The sequence below is a fragment of the Chionomys nivalis genome, chromosome 1 (genome assembly GCF_950005125.1).
Source record: "Chionomys nivalis chromosome 1, mChiNiv1.1, whole genome shotgun sequence".
In the NCBI taxonomy this organism is placed as follows: Eukaryota; Metazoa; Chordata; class Mammalia; order Rodentia; family Cricetidae; genus Chionomys; species Chionomys nivalis.
Genome location: NC_080086.1, coordinates 55,819,831 through 55,839,198, shown reverse-complemented (window position 1 = coordinate 55,839,198; position 19,368 = coordinate 55,819,831).

The following is a 19,368-nucleotide window of genomic DNA, read 5'->3' as shown; positions in this document are numbered from 1 at the left end:
GAACACTCAACTTATTCAAGTAGTGTCTACAGGAAAACAAGAGGGTACAGTGGCACCCCTCCAGTTATTTCCCAAGGGTTCCCTGGAGCTGAGATTGCTCTTACAGGATGCCTTGGGTGAGGACAGAGACATTGGATTTTTCATAGTCCTGACTCACTGGGTACCTGAAGGGCAGGAGATAGGGTCTTGAGTAGCATAGCTCTCTTCAGATAAGGTAGTCTATCAAAGAGATAGCAACCCAAGACTTGTCATTCTACTTTTCTCCCAGCAACTGGGTAAAAAAGTTCCAAAAGAAGGCATTGTAGCAGTGTGAGGTTATCCATCGATATGCTCTGCTGCTGTGCTTCATATGCATAAAAACTGAAGCTATGTCTTTAAGTGATGTGATTTCAAATGAAATACTTTGCTACCTTTCTGTAGATATCCTGTTGCTATCCTGTTACCTGTAGAGGATTTTAAATTTCTCAACTGTTTAATGGTATCCATGTATTGGCAGAGGTTTCTGTCCTGCCCAGTCCTACAGCGTAGTTCAGTCCCAAAGAAACACACAGAGGTCTACATTAATCCTAACTGGTTGGCCTATTAACTAAGGCTTCTTATTAACTCTTATAAGTACATTAACCCATAATTATTTTCTGTGTTAACCATGTGGCTTGGTACCTTTTATCAGTGAGGCATTCTCATCTTGTTTCCTCTGTGGCTGAGTGATGACTTCAGACTGACTCTTTCCTCTTCCTAGAATTCTCTGGTTTTCATTGCCCTGCCTCTACTTCCTGCCTGGTCTCCCACCTATACTTCCTGCCTGGCTACTGGCCAATTAGCATTTTATTAGAACACAAGTGACAGGGTACAGACCATTGTACCACAGCATCCATGTCCCAGTACAACATCTCACTGTGAGAATTAAATTTGATAGTAACTTTTCCTCTTTGGCTATTCCAGAATCACTACTCATCATGAATAACACAGTAACTACCCAGACCAGGAACTTCATGACCAATTGCCTATTTCAGAGGAAGCAAATGGTAATGAATGTTCTTCCCCTAGGGAGGCAATAATCTGAAAGACAGAAATTTTGGTACCAATTTGTGTGAAACCACACTAGATGTCATCTTTTTGTGGTGGCAAGACAACTGGTTTCTGAATGATTTAGGATTCCTTAGAGTATACAAAGAAAAATGAACCCAAACACAGACTTACAAGGGATGAGAAGAAGAGAAAGATGGCAAGAAAAAGATACAAAGAAACTCAAGAACAGAATGGAAGTCGGGGGGGGGGGGGGGTGGAGGAACTGCGAGACCAATGTGAGCACTGGCAAAAAGCAAAAGGAGTAAAGATTCTGTGGTGTCTTGATATCCAGCGATAGTGCAGATTTCTAAGGAGAGAACTATATTAACTGCAAAAACATTTTTCTTTTTTCTTATATTTTTATTATTAAAACCATTTAAAATATAAATATATATATATATAAATAAATATTATTATATTCCCTCTCCAAACTTAAAAAAATCATATAATGTATGGAAGGGGCTTTGCAAATTCCTGGCAAATATAATATGCTGGCTATTTTATTAAGGGAAGGCCTGAGGATACAGTGATAAATGGAGAACGGGAAGTTCTGTTCCTGGTTAAACTTACAGACTGACTTCAAACTCAGAACTGGCCACTGGAAATGTTTACATTATGGTATTTGACTAGCGGGTGTCATGTTAGCACTAAATGAAGGTTTGGGCTCTGGCTCCTGGTGGGCAGCCTCAGCCTTCTTCTTCCCTTCGCATGAAAAAGACACTTGAAAATGTTAGGGCTACAGTCTCTCCATCTGGGGAGCAGAAGCACAAATGGTACCGGGAAATGGGCAGAAAGCAAAGTGTGACCAAGGACTCGAATTTGGAAATCTTTGCTTTCCCTTTAACTACATCTTCATCCTGCCCAATTTTGAAATTTTTGTCATCTCGCTCAGATCCTTAGAATACAGAGTCTCAAAGGTGCGTACTAAATTTTTCTACCTCTTCTTAAACTTACTGAGCAAACTAACAGCGTTACTGCTCAGAGTGATAATGGTCCTTTTTTGACTGTTTTCTTGAACTTAGAGGAACACACACGCATCTAGTTTTGATAGATTCATACTAAAGGCTTTTTACCTTGGTCCACTCCTACCACTATATCCCTAAAACAAAAGTCAAAGCTTATTTTGAGATTAAGAAATACGTCCTAATAGTTTGTTTTGTTTTTACTCCACAAGTGCCTACCACTGTGTCTGAACGCAACGGAAATGCAATAAAACTAGTTGAATGAAAGGATGCATTTCAGAGCTGGAAAGAGACATCAGAAATAATACAGCCCTCATGTTAGAATGATATTCAGGAGATTAAGGCACGTACATGAGGGCCCATGGTTGCATGGGTTGATTTAAGGACACAATGTTCAGAACCCTGTGACCTACCATCTTTGTACCACAGCACACATTTGCCTTTTGTACTTGAAAGGCCCAAGTAAATATGTTCTCGAAGTACTGATTGCACATCATTCCAAGTGAAGAGCTTAACTTTTAAAGACACATTTATTTAATCAAAGCTAGAAGTGATGAACCTTAGAACACGAAATATTAATGAAACCTCTTAACTTTCAGTACTTTTTCTCATTGCATCTTTCCCAAATTTTTATTTGCAGGATGGACAAGGTACCTTCTCTACTCAATCCTTATTTGTTTTTAGAGGTTTCATCACCAAATAATTTTTAAGTCTTAAAATTAATTTTTAATAAGTATACAGAGCAATGGATTCTGTATCACATTTTCACACAATATAATATTGTGAACACTGCGCTTTGCTCACCCACCTCCTCACAATAGCCCCCTCTTCTGCTTTCCGGTCATATATATGAATCTAGAGTCCACATATGAGTGAAGACACATGACATATTTGGCTTTCAGAATCTTACTTTGCTTAACAGAATGATTCCCAGCTCCACTCATTTTCCTGCAAATGACATAATTCCATTGTTATTTATAACTGGACAAAACTCCATTGTGTCAGTCAGTGTGTGTGTGTGTTTAGGAGTGGAGGGAAGGAAGGATGGATGGAGTGAGAGATTTCTTTATCCTTTCGTCTATTGATGGCTATCTTAGCTGGTTCCATATCTTGGCTACAGTATAAACATTGATCCACAGGAATCTGCGAAGTAAGCTGGCTTAGACTCCTCCAGGTACATACTCAGAAATAAAAGTGGTATAGCTGTGTCAGGTGGAAGTTTTATTTTTAGTTTCTTTCAGTTATTAATATCACCAATTTGTAAGAAGTAGAATTTAATCACACATTAGACAAAAAAGTGGGCATAAGAACAACCTTGATTGATGTCAGTATTTTACATAATCTTAAATTATAAAATATATTCAGGGCAAGGAAGGTAGCTCAGTCAGTGTCTTAGTTATGGTTTTTATTGCTGTGAAGAGACACCATGATTACAGCAACTCTTATAAAGGAAGACACTTAACTGGGACTGGCTTACAGTTTCAGAGGTTTAGTCCATTATCATCATGGAGGTATACAGGTAGACATGGTGCTGGAGAAGGAGCTGAGAGTCCTACTTCTTCATCTGCAGGCAGCAGAAACTGTCACACTGGCCAGACTAGAGCTTCTAAGACTTTAAAGCCCACCTCCATAGTGACACAAGTCCTCCAACAAGGCCATACCTCCTAATAGTATCATTCCTCATGGGCCGAGCATTCACACACCTGAGTCTATGGGGACCATACATACTCAGACCACCACAGTCAGTAAAGTGCCTGCCACCAAGCCTAGCAATCTAAATTTAATTTAACCCACAAAACTCACAAGATGGAAGGAAATTTCTCCAGAGCTCTATAGGAGCACTGTGGTCCACATGTGTGAGCATGCAAACACACAGAGAATAAACAATATATGGAGTAAAAAATAAAAATACATATACAAATGTTCAATTGAAATAGAAAAAATTTAAGATCATCTGTGACCTCATGATCCTAACATAACAACAGCATCATTTCATTTTAACATTCTGATGAACTTTTTTTTAGTCTGTCTGCCCCCCCCGCCCCGTGTGTGTGTGTGTGTGTGTGTGTGTGTGTGTGTGTGTATAAGATCTCCCTTTGTAACCCAGGCTGGCCTAGAACTTGCAGTCTTCCTGAGTGGGCCTTACACCTGGCCCTATTCTTTTAATCCTGATCAAATTGTCTATAGTTATGACCTAGGAACACCTCTTCAATACTTTTTCATGACATACGAGGATTTCCATGTTTTAGCACAGCCTCTATCACTAAGTGTTCAGTGTTCACACAACACTCCACTGCATGCATACACTACAGCTGACTTCATTAAACCCCAAAGATGGATGGAAATACATTCCCCGCTCATTTACTACTTGAAATCAAGCAAGGATGAGCATTTGAAATCACTCAATTTTATTCATATTTTGGGCTATTTCCTTAGGATAAATTCCCAGAGTGGAATTACTGCATCAAAGAAAACAACATTTTTTTAATGACTCTTCAAGCACAGGTTGCCGAATTCCTGCTAAACGGGAGAGAATTCAGTTTAATTAAAGATACTGAGAAAGTAGCAGTTCAAATTTCCTGTAGTCAGTATTGCCAAGCAACCAGCAGAGGCCAAATGGTATAAAAAGAGAAATACGCTCTATTAGGTCAACCTTTTCCACCCAGTTTATGGAGGCCAACTGGAAACTCTACTGTGTCCAAAAGTTATTACTTAGACAGCTACACATTGGCACTACCAGTTAAACCATGGGGCTGAATTCCTGGATTCTGGTCTGTGATAGTTCTCCATTGAAAAAGTAAGAAAAACAAAGTTTGGGGGTCTAGGGTACAGCTCTGGGCTGACAGTGCTCCAGCCCTCTTCTGGCGGGTGAAGCTCCTTTTATGTCTGGCACTGAAAGGGAAGGAAGGAGGTAGGAAAGAGATGGTTTGGATAAGTAGTATACATTTTACCGGGTGCATTCCTGATGGTAAGACTTTGTGAGTTTGAAACTTTCTTGAACATTAAATCCTATTATCAAAAGCCAACATGGCTTAGACAGGGGCCTCTCTAATCAAAGAACATCCCACGGCTAAGTTTGCCATGCAGAACACGCAGAAATTGGATTGAGTGTTTCCTGTTTGTAAACAGTGGCCATGCTGAGGTGGAACCCACAGAAACACATTTGGATAAGCTAATTAAACACACCTGCACATTTCAGTTTGCGGAAAGGCCCCAAACTGAGCTGTCCATCTCACAACCAGATTACTGGGTTTAATCCTCAATGTAAAGACAGTTTATGATGTCCCAGAGAGAAGCTGAAAATTGGTAAAGGATAAAAAGAACCTCTTTGCATATGCAATGCTTTTACAAGTGTTTTCATAAATGTGAACTTTAAAAGAGCTTTGATAATTAATATTTTTCAGCCTATTTTTCCAAGTAAGAAGACAAAAGTTGAGATAGATTGGATAATTTTTCTTCAGGTGATAAGCGAAGAAGAGGTTGAATCAGAACTAAAGTTTTTCGACCCTAAGTTCTATATTCGTATTACACCCACCCCTAATTAAATACCGGTTACAAGAACTATTAGAGAACTCAAGCCATTCCATAAATCCCTGCACGTAAGCATCACAGTGAAAGGAAGGTGAAAAGGAACAAGAATTTGGATTAAAACTATTATCCTAGCTGTCCATGGCGCACGCCTTTAATCCCCACAATTGAGAGGCAGAGGCAGGTGGATCTCTAGTTCCAGGCCAGCCTGGTCTACAGAGTGAGTTCCAGGACAGCCAGGGCTACATAGTGAAAATCTGTCTCAAAACAAAAGACAAACAAACAAAAAATAGTTTAGCCCAGCTCAAGGCAACAGAGAAAACTGGCAAACAGGATGGAATGAGCAAGCTCCCCAGCACTCACATTGGGAAAGGATGTGCACTGGAAGCTGGTCACCAAATCCTTTTATATTCAGACTGATGGCAAACAGCCTTCCCTCACAACCCATTTTTAGTAACCTAGAAGACCGAGATTATACAGTGTGCCTTGTAATCAGGATTTCGGAAAGCACACATGCTCTATGCTGTCGTTAAATCACCAGGGTGTCCTTGGGGTGCTCTTAGAATCTGAAGAGATTTCATAGAATACCCAAGCCAGCCCTCAGATTCTTACCCACTGAGGAAACTGAGACAGAGTGTAGCTTGCATGAGGTCTATATTCAGGAAATGTAGGGAGGACAAGAAAAAAGAGGTCTTCCTGTCAAGTCCTTTCTCATGTACTATTATGGAGAACCAACATTTTCTTCTTGCCGTCAACTTTCCATGGAGTCAGTAAAACAGAAATTCTGTCATGGTGAAAAGACTCAAACTGCGACCTCTTCAACATTTCTAGGGGGAAGAGTAACGGACCATCTGCCCTGAGATGATAAAAGCATATGACACGCATCATCTCCATGTCCCTGGATGGAGACACTGATGGTCCTGCTCATTTTCACAGCGTTTTTTCTCTCTCCGTGTCCCTGGGCTTTTGACTGTGCTGGGTGGACACCCTTCTCTCCAGACCTAGAGTTTTGAAAATTCATTAAGAAGCCCCGTTTGGTTGTATTACACACCGTATTTTCCAATCCCCTTGGCTGCATGTAAAGCTATCACATCAACCCCCTCTGCCGAACTCTCATCATATAGATTCTATAGGAGGATACGAGAATGAATAAAGGAGCATCTTTAGATGTTTCATTGATTCCCAAGACATGATTTCCTTCAAAGTCAAGCTTGTCATGAGCATGTTAAGTCCTCCCTTCACAAACCTCAGGCTTATTGTTAGAGTTCAGCAGTGGTGTTTCCCAAAAGCTTGTGGGCTGGAGTCTCGATCTAGTGTAGGAGTTTCTTCTGTTTGTGTGTTGCTTTCATAGGATAATGAATAAAAAATACTGTCTTGGCCTAGTTGATAGGGTAGAACTTAGGTAGGTAGAGAAGACAGAACTGAATTCTGGGAAGAAGGGCAGAGTAAGAGACGCCGTGGATCTCCTGCCTGAGACAGATGCTGGTTAAAATCTTGCTGGTAAGCCACAGTCACATTGCAATACACAGATTAATAGAAATGGGTTAAATTAAGATGTAAGAATTAGCCAATAAGAGGTTAGAGGTAAGGGCCAAGCAGTGTTTTAATTAATACAGTTTCTGTGTGGTTATTCTGGGTGTAAGCTAGGTGCGTGGCCTGGACAAAAGGGACCCTCTCCTTGTAACATTGATCACCAGATGGTAGGGCTGTTTTTGAAGGCTCTGGGAGTTTTGGAAGGCAGGACAACTGCTGGAAGTAGGTCACTGGGATGGAAGTCACCTGTCCTTGGTTTGTACTCTGCTCCCCTCTCTTTCTCTCTCCACCCATCCCCATTTCCAAAACCACTTCTCCACTGCTCCTACCCTGGTAGACCGCTGTTAGTAAAAGAACAGTTTTCATGACAGCCCTTGTATAAAGCTTATTATCCATTGTCACTAATTATGACATATAACATATTTTTCCTCAAGACTAAACTTTGCTTAGTCAAGTTGGCAGGACATATTTGCAGTGTTGCTTAAAGATCAGTGTTTTAAATCTGAATTTCAAAGTCTTTTGGGAAAAAAAAAAGTTTGGAACTTAAAGTAGCCAAAACAGATTTACATTTCTAAATAAGAGTACCCTATGCCCAAACATGCAATGTGTGATGGTACAGCACACTTGAGCTAGCTGCCTTCCTTCCTTCCTTCCTTCCTTCCTTCCTTCCTTCCTTCCTTCCTTCCTTCCTTCCTCCCTCCCTCCCTCCCTCTCCCTTCTTCCTTCCTTCCTTCCTTCCTTCCTTCCTTCCTTCCTTCCTCCCTCCCTCCCTCCCTCCCTCCCTCCCTCCCTCCCTCCCTCTCTCCCTCCTTCCTTCCTTCTTCCTTTCCTCCTTCTTTTCTTTTCTCCCCACTTCTTTCCTTGACTCCTTCCTTTTTTTTTTCTTCTTCAGTGCTGGGAGTCAAACCCAGGCCTTCTACATAAGAACCTTACTATTGAGTTAAGGCCCAAGGTTTTTTTCTTTTTTGAGACAGGATTTGATAAGTCATTTAGACAGGTTTTAAACTCACTCTGTAGCCTAGGCAGGTTTTGAACTTCAGAATTTTCCTCTCTTAATCTTTTGAGTAGTTGAGCCACCCGACCTGACTCAACTTCCTTCCGGGAACGCTGGGATGTATAGCCTGGAATACAGAATACAAATTTTCATTTCAGCATATTTAGAGGGGTATGTGAGATACATATAAAATGTTCCCATGCTTCAGCACTATGAATATTTGGAACGGAGTAATTCTGTGTTGTAGGAAGACAATCTATGGATTCTGGCACATTTAGCCACATCTCTGGCCACTGCTCACTAGATACCAAGAGTGCAACACCCCAAACTATAACAACCAAAATTGATGTTGGGTGTTCTTATGAATTCCCTGGAGGTCACAATGATCCCCATGAAGAACCCTAGAATAAAACCCTGGTTTGGACTTATTTTCCCCATGTTACTACAGAAAAATCAATCCTGGCAACTGCTAGTTTCTTTTAAAGCCATCTTTACGTATGTATAGATCACCTACTTCCCTGCGAAGTTTTGCTTCTCCCTGGGCCACTACCAGTGTCTAGCATAGTCCCGGTATAGTACATTCAGCGCTGGTACTGATTTCCACGTTTCCTTCATTCTGAGACTGCTACATGAGAACTTTGTATCCTATTTTCAGTCAAACTGGTCATATGATTTGTTTTGGCCAATGAAATGGGATTGGAGGTGAGGCCTATGACTCCAGGAAGAAACCTTAAAGAAGCCATTTGAGCAACCAAGCACACGCTGCTTCCTTTTTCCTGTGGTGACTGAGAGCATTTGTGATGCTTTCTGCTCCATCAGAGTAGAACTCTGAGTAATTACAATGAACAGAGTCCCCCCCATCCCCACTCCCCACTCCTGCTGATTCTGGTTGGATATAATCCAGAGTGAAAAATAAAATGTTGATGTTTTAAGTCACGGGAAGTGTGACCGTGCTTCCTAGAGCGTATCTTAGCCTAGATGAACAAGCTGATTCAAAGTCACTGGTGTTAACGTTCAGAACACGTGCGAGTGTCGGGCTCCTCTGCTCCTAGCCTATGTAAGACTAGACCTTACTACTGGGGCTGAGCTGTTGCCAAGATTCCAGGCTGGAAAGACGGCAGCTTCTTAGGCTCCTGCTCCAGCTGAGCTACAGTTGATCTGTTAACTGACTATCTCTAGCCAGGAAGAACAACAAATTACTTACTACAATAATTCATAAACTAAGCAGAATTTTCATTTTACTATCAGTTCATTACTACTGCTGCTAATATTTCTTTCATTAAACTAAGTGCATGAAATAAATGTAAATTTGCATCTTTATTTTCCTTAATCGTTCTCTCATTAGCCCTACTTTAGAGTTCAGGAAACAGGCACTGAGATATTAGTTTGCTGAAAGAAAAATTAGCCATTCCCAAGGATGAGTCCCTTATTGGTTGTCCGATGCAGAACAGTCAGCTCTGAAACCATATACACACAAACACCACAAATGGACTCATATGCACACATACTGTAAGCAAGGGCTCAGTGAAACTACTGACCTGAACCACTCCTGAGCAGAAAGAAAGGTTTACTGGAACAAGCAGCCAGACTGCCTTGAGAACAGAAAGAAGCAACTCGTCAGGACAGCAAACAGATTTTATGATAGTCAGTAGGGTGGCGTCTTTGCGCTAATAAGGCAGTTCTAATTAACTGGGGACTTGTTGCCCTTGCTAGAGGTAGTTGACCAGTTAGGGCAGATAAGGAAGGCAATGATTTCCTGGTAAACAGAGCTTTGGACTCTGTTTAGCCAATAACAATCCTTTATCCAGTCAGAGTCCTTCCTTTTAGAACACTGTCACCAGCATCACCATTTTGGGGGCTGGCTTTGGGCCTACACACACCCACACACTCACTCCACTAATAATAAAAGAAAAAGGTGATAGACTTAAGAGTGGGGGACATGGGATGGGTCTGAGGAAGGAAGCTGGGAGGCGTTTAAGAGGAGAGAGAAAAAGGAAAGTGAGGTGATTCTATTTCAATTAAAAATATTTTTAAAAGATGTCATTTGTTTGCTCTAATTTATAGATCAAAAGTGGTTCAAGGAGTATTTGGACCTGGGGAGTCTACCCTAATTCTAGAGACTGTATCTCTTTATAGTGGTTGTACTCCCTCCTAAAAAGTGATTCACACTTCCAGGTGGGAATGTACTGGATACCCAGACACACAAGTGGAGCTCTGTGTTCTCCAACAAGGAGGCCTTGAGAACGACTGGAGAGAAATGGTTTCATATTTGATCCGATGCAAATCAGTGAAAGCCCAGTGCATGCCTGTATATGTTGGAAACTGAGTTGCTCCAGTGACATAGTTCCTTCTCAGGGACTGGGTATGCAAGAGAGTGGCATAGGAAGCATCTGTTGTTTAAGGTGCCTCCTTGGCCTTATTGTCCCTTGTCTAATGAGCATGACAGAAACAGCTAGTATCAGTCACAGTAGGAGAAAGGTTTGAGGCAATTATCATATGAACCCACTGCCTTTAGAAAAAAGCGAGAAAAGTAGTCAAAGATGGTACAGAAATAGCCACACCTCCCCGTGTTCAGCCCCTTGGCCGTTGTCTTTCAGGCTTTATCTCATTCTCCTTGCAGGAGAGCCCTGCAATCAAGCTACCTACAGAGTTTACAGACAGATTTGGATGATTATTTGCCATGCAATTGTCCCTTCAAAGTATTGTTAGTTTAAGTCCCTTTAAATGGTGAGTCCTTCCTCAATTTTTATTAATATTAAACAAACACTTGGTTAAGGGGAAAAGAGAGAAAAGTAAAAGCGAAGCTTTGAAATTCATTATCCAGCTGTTGTAAAGCTTGGCAAATGCTTTGCATCTAAACTTTCCCATTGTAGCTGCAACAAATTACTACCAGTGTGGCGTTTAAAGCAACACAAACTGTCCTACAGATCTGACATCTAATGTCCCCATACCTCCATGACTGGCCTTTCCCACTGCTTCCAGAGGAGAAGCTGCAGCTCCCTTGTCTAGCTTGCAGAGACTGCCTGCATCCCTTGGCTCCTGTCCCTTCACACCATCCTCAGAGCACATTGCTCAACCTCGGCTTCAATGATCACATCTCCATCTTAATACTTCAGTGTTTTGTTTCCTGTTTATAACCTCTTGTCATTACCCTGGTGTTGACAGAGGTTTCTGTCCCCCCACCAGACCTTCAGTCTTTCAGTCCCAAAGAAACACACAGAGGTCTACATTCATTATAAATTGATTGACCTATTAGCTCAGGCTTCTTATTAACTCTTATAACTTATATTAGCCCATAATTCTTGTCTGTTAGCCATGTGGCTTGGTACCTTTTTTAGCAAAACAGTCACATCTTACCTCCTCTGTGTCTGGCTTCCTCTGTATCTGGTTGACAACTGCAGACTGTGTCTTTCCTTTTCCCAGAATTCTCTTGTTCTCACCACCCTGCCTCTCCTTCCTACCTGCTGGCCCTGTCTATACTTCCTGCCTGGCTACCGACCAATCAGCATTTTATTAAAAATAATACAAGTGACAGGATAAAAGACCATTGTCCCACAGCACTCTGGGCTTACATAACTAATCCAGCATGATCTCCTTGTCATAAAATACTCAATTAATCATTTCTGTGAAGTTCTGTTTGCCATATAATGTAACATTCACAGTCCTTGGGAATTAAGACTCAGAAGTCTTTGAACAGTGATTATTTTGCCTATTATGCCTGCCCATTTGCCATTCAATACACTCATCTATGCAATTAATTGCATGGTATTTTTGAGTGATATAAATCAGAGGAAGAGTGAGCTGGCTATTGAGAAGGTAAAATTGAAAGAGACCAAAGAATGTGGATGAACCTTAAATAAAAACACCACATGGATTAAAAAGCTAAAAAAAAAAAGAAAAAAAGAAGAAAATCCAGAGCCCAACACTATCTGTCATGTGAAGTCCCAGGGAACATAACACTCAAAACTTTTTTTAACAAGAATATCTTATGTAAATATACTTGTGTAAAGAAGAATTTCAAATCCATAATGATGTTATTTAAAGTGGGAAGAAGTAACAATAGATATCCAGGAGTAAATAGAATGTATAAAGCAGTGTAGGACCTAGCCATGACAAACTCAATAGAGACCTGAGTCTCAGTAGTTTTCTTTAAGGCAATACTTGGTTGCAAAAAAGACCATAAACTGAGACTACCCAGAAACAGACCATCCAGAGGAAATTCCTAACATTGCAACCATTGTAGATAGAAGCACTTGCTAGCACACACCTGATATAGATATGAATAATTTGCATTGGTATGGATCTTGATTTATTGATACAAATTTAAGGTCAATTTAATTATGTATGTATATATATATATATACATATATATATTTCTGCTCTTGATTAAGGCATTGTGTTTGTGTAGTTCATTTAAAAATGTAATGTATAATTAACAAATTTAGGTTAATAGATAGTCATCTATGATAGTCAAGATTATAGTCATGTTAATTAGATTTTCTAGATATACAGAGATATTCATCAAATCTTTCAGAGACCTTCAGAATATGGCATTTAAGTGTTTTAAAATTTAGGAGTTTTCATGACAGTGAGACACATCTGCTCCTAGCAGCACCAATCTACTTCAAGAGGAAGGTGGGCATTGAAGAGGCTCCTTATGGAGTTGATTAGCCATTTGGAGAAGAACCTGCTCTTCCCTGGACTGCTTAACTGGACATGCAGTACCCACAGAGAAAGGACTGCTAAACTTGCCTAAAAGTGAGATGATACTTTGGGGTTCCTGCTTCATGAGAGTCTGCGAAACATTCTGCAGGATACAAAAGAAAGTGACAAAACTGTCTCTAAAATTTCCTGCTTCATGAAAAAGTCTGCTGGATACTATGGGTCTATAGGCTGAAGATGGATGCCTCAATGGTACAGAAGAATTTTGGGTGACTGTCCAGGCAGTGATATGTCTTTGTCATTTTTAGGGTGTTGGAAGTTGCTTATAATGTACTTCCTGTTTACTTAGTTAATATTATATCCTTCTGGAGTCTTTGATGGAGTTGAAGAATTTATAGTTATATTTAGTTTTCCTTAGTAATGATAAAAGATAAAGTAGATATAAATATTGTAACTGTAATTCTTGTTTGATAACTGTTTTGTTATATGTAATTTTACTATGTTAAAGTTAAAGCCTTCCTTTTTGTTTAAACAGAAAAGGGGAAATAGTGTAGGAGGTCCTTCTGTCTTTGTGTTGCTTTCATTGGTTAATAAAGAAACTGCTTTGGCCTGACAGGGCAGAACTTAGACAAGCAGAGAAGATAGAACTGAATTCTGGGAGGAGGAAAGCAGAGTCAGAGAGATGCCATGGATCTGCCACCAGAGTAAGACATGCTGTTGAAACATAGCTGGTAAGCCATGGCCACATGGTACACAGATTAATAGAAATGGGTTAAATTAAGATGTTAAAATTAGCCAATAAGAAACTAGAGCTAATTGGCCAAGCAGTGATTTAATTAATATAGTTTCTGTGTGTTTTTTTGGGGGGGGCTAAGCTAGCCAGGCGGCCGGGACAAACAAGCAGGCCCTTCCTGCAACACACATCCTGCTAATGTAACTTTTCTGGATTTTGCCTTTAAATATTGCCCTCTAGAAGATTGGGGTACTTCCACTCACTACTGCAGCTGACAAGGTCCCTGCCAGCTTGTAATTGTGCACTCAATAAACCTTGCTTTTGTATTTTAGTGAGTTGGTCTCCCTGGTTGTCTTTTGGGATCCCCAGGGACTGGGCATAACAGCAGAAGGTAAGACTTAGGGGGTTATATGTGTTATGAACTAAGGCATGTATTAACTATAATATGTTTTTAAAAATGTAGTTGGTTGGTTTTTTGTTTGTTTTCTCTCTTTACTCTTTGGGGGACCCACCACCTAGCTCCCAAATAAATATGGAGTGTTATCTTTCTCATGAATGTCTGAACTTAGCTTGGCTTATTTCTTAAATTATCCTGTCTACTTTTTGCTTCTGGGCTTTCACCCTTTTCTATTTCTGTTTACCTTTTCTTTACTTCTTTCTCCTTGGCTTGCTGTATAGCTGGGTTACTGGCCCCTAGAGTCTTCCTCTCTTCCTCACTCCTTGATCTCTCCTCCCAGATTTCTCCTTCTATTTATCTCTTTGCCTAACAGTCCTGCCAGTCCTTTCTCCTGCCTTGCTGTTGGTCATTCAGCTCTTTATTAGACCACCAGGTCTTTTAGACAGGCAAAGCTTCACAGAGTTGTTAAACAAATGCAACATAAAAGAATGCAACACATCTTTGCATCATTAAACAAATGTTTCACAGCATAAATGAATATAACACATCTTAAAATAATATTCCACAGCAAGAAGACAAGAGCGCTAGAGAGGTGCTCAGTGGCTGAGAACACTGTTGCTTTTGCAGAAGACCTTGAGTTTGGGGACCAGCAATCATTTGGTAGCTCACAACCATCCACAACTCAAGTTCAAGGGAGTCTGACACCCTCTTCTGACCTTCCTGGGCACCAGGCATGCTTGTGGTGCACAGACATACATGCAGTAAAAACACTCACAAGACAAAATTAATAAATCTAAAAAAAAAAATAAGAAAATAAATGAAATAGTTTAAAATAACACAGTTCTATATTTATGGAAAGTAAAACAGGGCTGTCAACAAAGTGGAAGTGCCTATGGCCCAGAGGAAGAAAAGTGGGGACACATTGAAAATAGTGGCTCTCCCAGGGAGGATCAAGCTCATAAAGGGGAAACTCACAGAGACAGCTGGGAGCTCACAGACTTTAGACCCACAGGGAGCCCGCATGGGACAAAGTAGGCCCTATGCATGTGACAGTTGTGTAGCTTGTTCTGTTTGTGGGGCCCCCAGCAGTAGGATCAGGACCTATCCCTGGCACATGAGTGGCCTTTGGGAACCTATTCCCCATGCAGGGTTGCCTCGCCCAGTCTTGATGCAGGAGGAAGAGCTTGGTCCTGCCTCAACATGATATGACATGCTTTGTCGACTCCTATGGGAGGCCTGCCCCTTTCTGAAAGGAAGAGTGGATGGCGGGGGGTGGGGGGGAGATAAATGAGAGGGGAAGGGGGAAAACAGGAAGAGAAGGTTGGGGAAACTGGGGTTGGTAAATAAAATAAATGAAAAAAAAATAATAAAAAGAATAGTGTCTCTCAGCTGGAGGGAACTTTCTCCTTAAGGGATATTTCACAATGTTTGGAGACATTATTGGTTTCACATCTGGAGGTGGGGTGTGTTCCTGGTCCCTAAGGGGTGGGGCCAGAGATGCTGTTCTGCATCATCCAACACCTGGGGCAGCCTGGCACAGCAAAGCAGCTTCTGGCTGGAAAAGTGGTGGTATAGCAACCAGACAGAAAAGTCAACTCTTCCTGAGAGTATTAGGGACACATCAATAGCTTTGCCTTATACATATTTAATTCCGTTCTCTCTGCTGTTTGAAGTATATTTTTCTGAATACCTGGTGCCTATCCTCTGTGATTTCTTTTCTTACATCTGCAGTCTGAAGACGGCTGCCTGCTTACATGCTCCTATTTATGAGTTTTAATTAATCCATGAGCTTAAATTATATCATAACGTAATGAGGATTAGAAAGAAACAAAAATTACTGTTTAACTCCTTCAGCTTCATGTGGGTTATACACTAATCTTCCTGCATAGGAGAGTGCTAAAGAAAACAAAAACAAAACAAAAAAAATGTGTTTTTGAGAAATTAAATATTCACGCCACTCCTTTCATCCATGCACATTGTCCTTCTGGTGGAGGCTAAATTCCAAGTACTGAAAGGACAATTAATGCATTTTAGTATACTCTGGTATAAAATTCAGTGTTTAAAAAATATAGTCTTCTAGTTATTACCATTACATAAGGGATACAATAAAGTAGAGAAACACCCAATAGGCAGACTTAATGTTTATATCTGCTTAGATTGTGTATTTAAAATAAAGGAAGCCATATGCAACATATAGGTCTCAGAATTAAAAAAAATTAGTAGCTGCAATTATTAAATTTATATTGAAAAAAACCCATTCTGTTGCTTTATTCCAAGCATTAATCCAGTTAATAAAACAAAACAAGGGAAATGTCACATTAGACGCATCAAGTGGATTGCAGCTGAGAAAGGAAAATCTGTAAGGATGTCATTTGCTGAGAGGTAAGAGCCTTCAGTTTCCTCCTTACTTTCTCTCATTTTATACAGCTCCAGTTGATCTCACAGCCTCCACAGCACGAAACAAGGAAATTGGAAAGCTACAGAATCGATTTGCAGAAGTGAGGTTCTATTTTCTCTTCCTCCTCCTTCATCAGAACTGCTATCACTTCTGTGCTGTGTGGGATTATTATTGACAGTCACCTGTGCACAACTGATAATTGCTAAAAGTCATTCTCTAAATGTTAAGGCACACACAAAAAGGTGACTGCATTTTCCCCTCATTCTTCAAATCCGTTGCTTTTATCATCCTTCATCTCTACAATTTAAAGGTCAAGACTCTTCTCAAGCCGCTATCACAGCGATCCTTTGCTTTTGGTGCCGAGGTAACATATACACTAAGAAAGCTCCAGTGTCTAACTTACATGCGATTCTTAGCATGTTCTGTGTTGCTTTCACAATTTCTATCCTCTATATATTGTCACGGCCCCCTCGTCCAGCAAGGAAGACGCACAACACCTGAGCTCTTCTTGCTAAGCAGTTTATTTCAGGACTTTATTCACAGCAATCTTTTCCCTTCTCTTTCTCTCCCTCTCTCTCCGGGCAAACCTCTCCCAGCCCTTAAGTAGGCACTGGGCCGCCAACCCCAGATTACCAGGTGGGCACTGCCCATAGGTTCACGCATATGCAAGCAGCTGACAGTCATTGCGTGATAATAGTTTAAGTCAGGCTTTAGCCATAGGAGTTGATTATCACAGAGAGCACTCGCTTTCGGGATCGCGGAGGGCGGAAGCCAGCACCATCAGGTGTGACCCCACACAGCTCTCTACATTGCCATCAGGTGTGCCTTCACGCAGCTCGCTACAATATATTTTTTACTCTAAACTGTAACTATGTAGGAAAATTGCTTCAAAGGGCAACACAGTGCTGAATACATTAAGAAAACTCAGTTACTTTTACTGCTGTCTTTCCAGGCCGTGCACTGGCTTTATAGGTTCTTTGAACTTAGAGTTGCCTTACTCAAAAATAAAACTATAGCTTCCGGCCATTTGTTATCTTCTCTGAAATTCTTAATTGTATTCCTAAAAAAGCACTGAGAATTAGTAGAATTAATTTATTCAATTTTGAGAACCTTCTACTTATTCTGTTCAAAAAGCGCATTAAAATAACAAAATCTTCAGTAGGCAATACCACGTGACCGGCAGTGGAGTCTATTTATAGGGTGTCATATGAATGGAAAGCTTAGAATTACAATTTTTTATTTTTCAAATTTAGATTTACTTGCTGTACTTTTTTTTAGTCTACCCTGTCCCTAAGTTGACAAATCTTTGTCTGTTAAGGGATGAGAAAGCTTTCTTTTAGTTAATTTGGCAATATGGAAAAGTGCATTATTTAGTTAGTACAGAATTAAATAGAAAATTGTTTTAGTCATGGAGACATGACCATGTGATCCCAGCACTCAGAAGGCTGAGTCAGGAAGATTTCAAGTTCAAGGCCAGATTGGGCAACTTAGCTGGACCTTTGTCAAGTCAAACAAATAAAACAAACAAAAGATAGAGAATTGGCCAAGTTACGCTTTAAGAGTAAGTAGAATTTCCTTTGTTTTAACAGGATTGAAAATTGTTGATTAAATTTGAGCTTCAGTTAAGCAGTCAGTAGTACTCCCCCCAAAAATGCATGCTCCGCGTTTTACTCACTAAATCTATCCCGAGAAGCAATGCCACTGTTTCTTGATGCCTTCGATATAGCGAGCAAAATAGTTTTCCTAAATTGAACACATGAAACATGCAGATTCCAAGTTAGAAGTGACAAAAGTGAAGTCAAGATCACCATGTAAAGATGATGCTGATAAGCAAGCCTTTCGAGTTTCATAAGCAAGGACTCTGATGTCCATAAGCCCCAAACCCCAGGGAGCACACTTCATTAATTTGCATAGCCGTATAGTGCTTGGAACTTTATTTGAATTTCTAGCATATTTAGGGAATAGAACTCAACGATTTTAAATCATCCCCACTCTTTTTCCATCATAGGTGAAATTTCAAGACCGTTTAATAAGTTCACCTGGGGCCGATAGTGTGCCTGTGTGAGGCTTCTGGTTCAATTTACAGCTGTATAATAAATAAATAACATTGAACTGCTTGATCTTTCCAATACTCGGGAAGTTATCATCGTGAACTAATTAAAGCTTCCTCCCATTCACTGATTCAAAGATGTATTCCCAGTGCTTGTTCACTTCTGTTTTACATTTATTTTTTTTTCTTAACCTTTTTATAATGTGTCAGACATCCTGTTAGATGGCAGAAACAGGATTAAGAGAGGAGAAAAGACCGACAAAGGGGCTGAGGAGATGGCCCAGTCATTAAAGAGCTTGCCACGCAAGCGTGAGGAGAGGTGTTCGAATCTTCAGCACCCAACCTAGGAAGGCAGAGACAGGGGATCCCCAGGTTGGAAAGACCAGCCGGATGCATGCTCCCTGGGTTTCATTGAGAGACTGTGCTTCACTAGATAAGGTAGAAACCCAACTACGTAGGGCTTCAAACACTAATTTTGGGCCTCCACATGCATCATATACATGTGCACAAGCACCGCCTCCACACGCACAGCCCCATCCGTGTAAAAACACGCATACTCACATTCAAAAAAATGGAAGAAGAAAAAAAAAGATCAACAATAAAATTCATGCTTTCTTGCAAAGACTATGAGGTAGACAGAATGCCAACTGTTGCTTCTATGTTAGGGTAAAGGATCTATGTTAGAGAGCTCGAAGCGCTTGTGTAAGTCAGGAGGGCTCCAGCACTGTCCCGGCGAACTCCAGCTGCAGCCTCTCTCCAGCATCCTTTCCCAGGAGAGCCCAGAGGACCTCTTCACTGTCAAGGAGCCCAGGGGAAATCAATCATCGGGGCCTCCCACTAGTGCTCCTGGACTCTTCAGTGTCACAGGTGTTTCCTGGGTGTGCTAGAAAGGTAAGCTAAGTGGATTGAGGTCCTGAGTGGCCTTGTAACCAGACCCTGCTCATCTGTAAAAAGCAGGCCAGGTGGCTAGGGCGATGCCATTTCAAGCAGAAGTCATCAGAGGTTTGCTTTGGGGCCTACCGATATTTTTCTTCTGGGGGGGG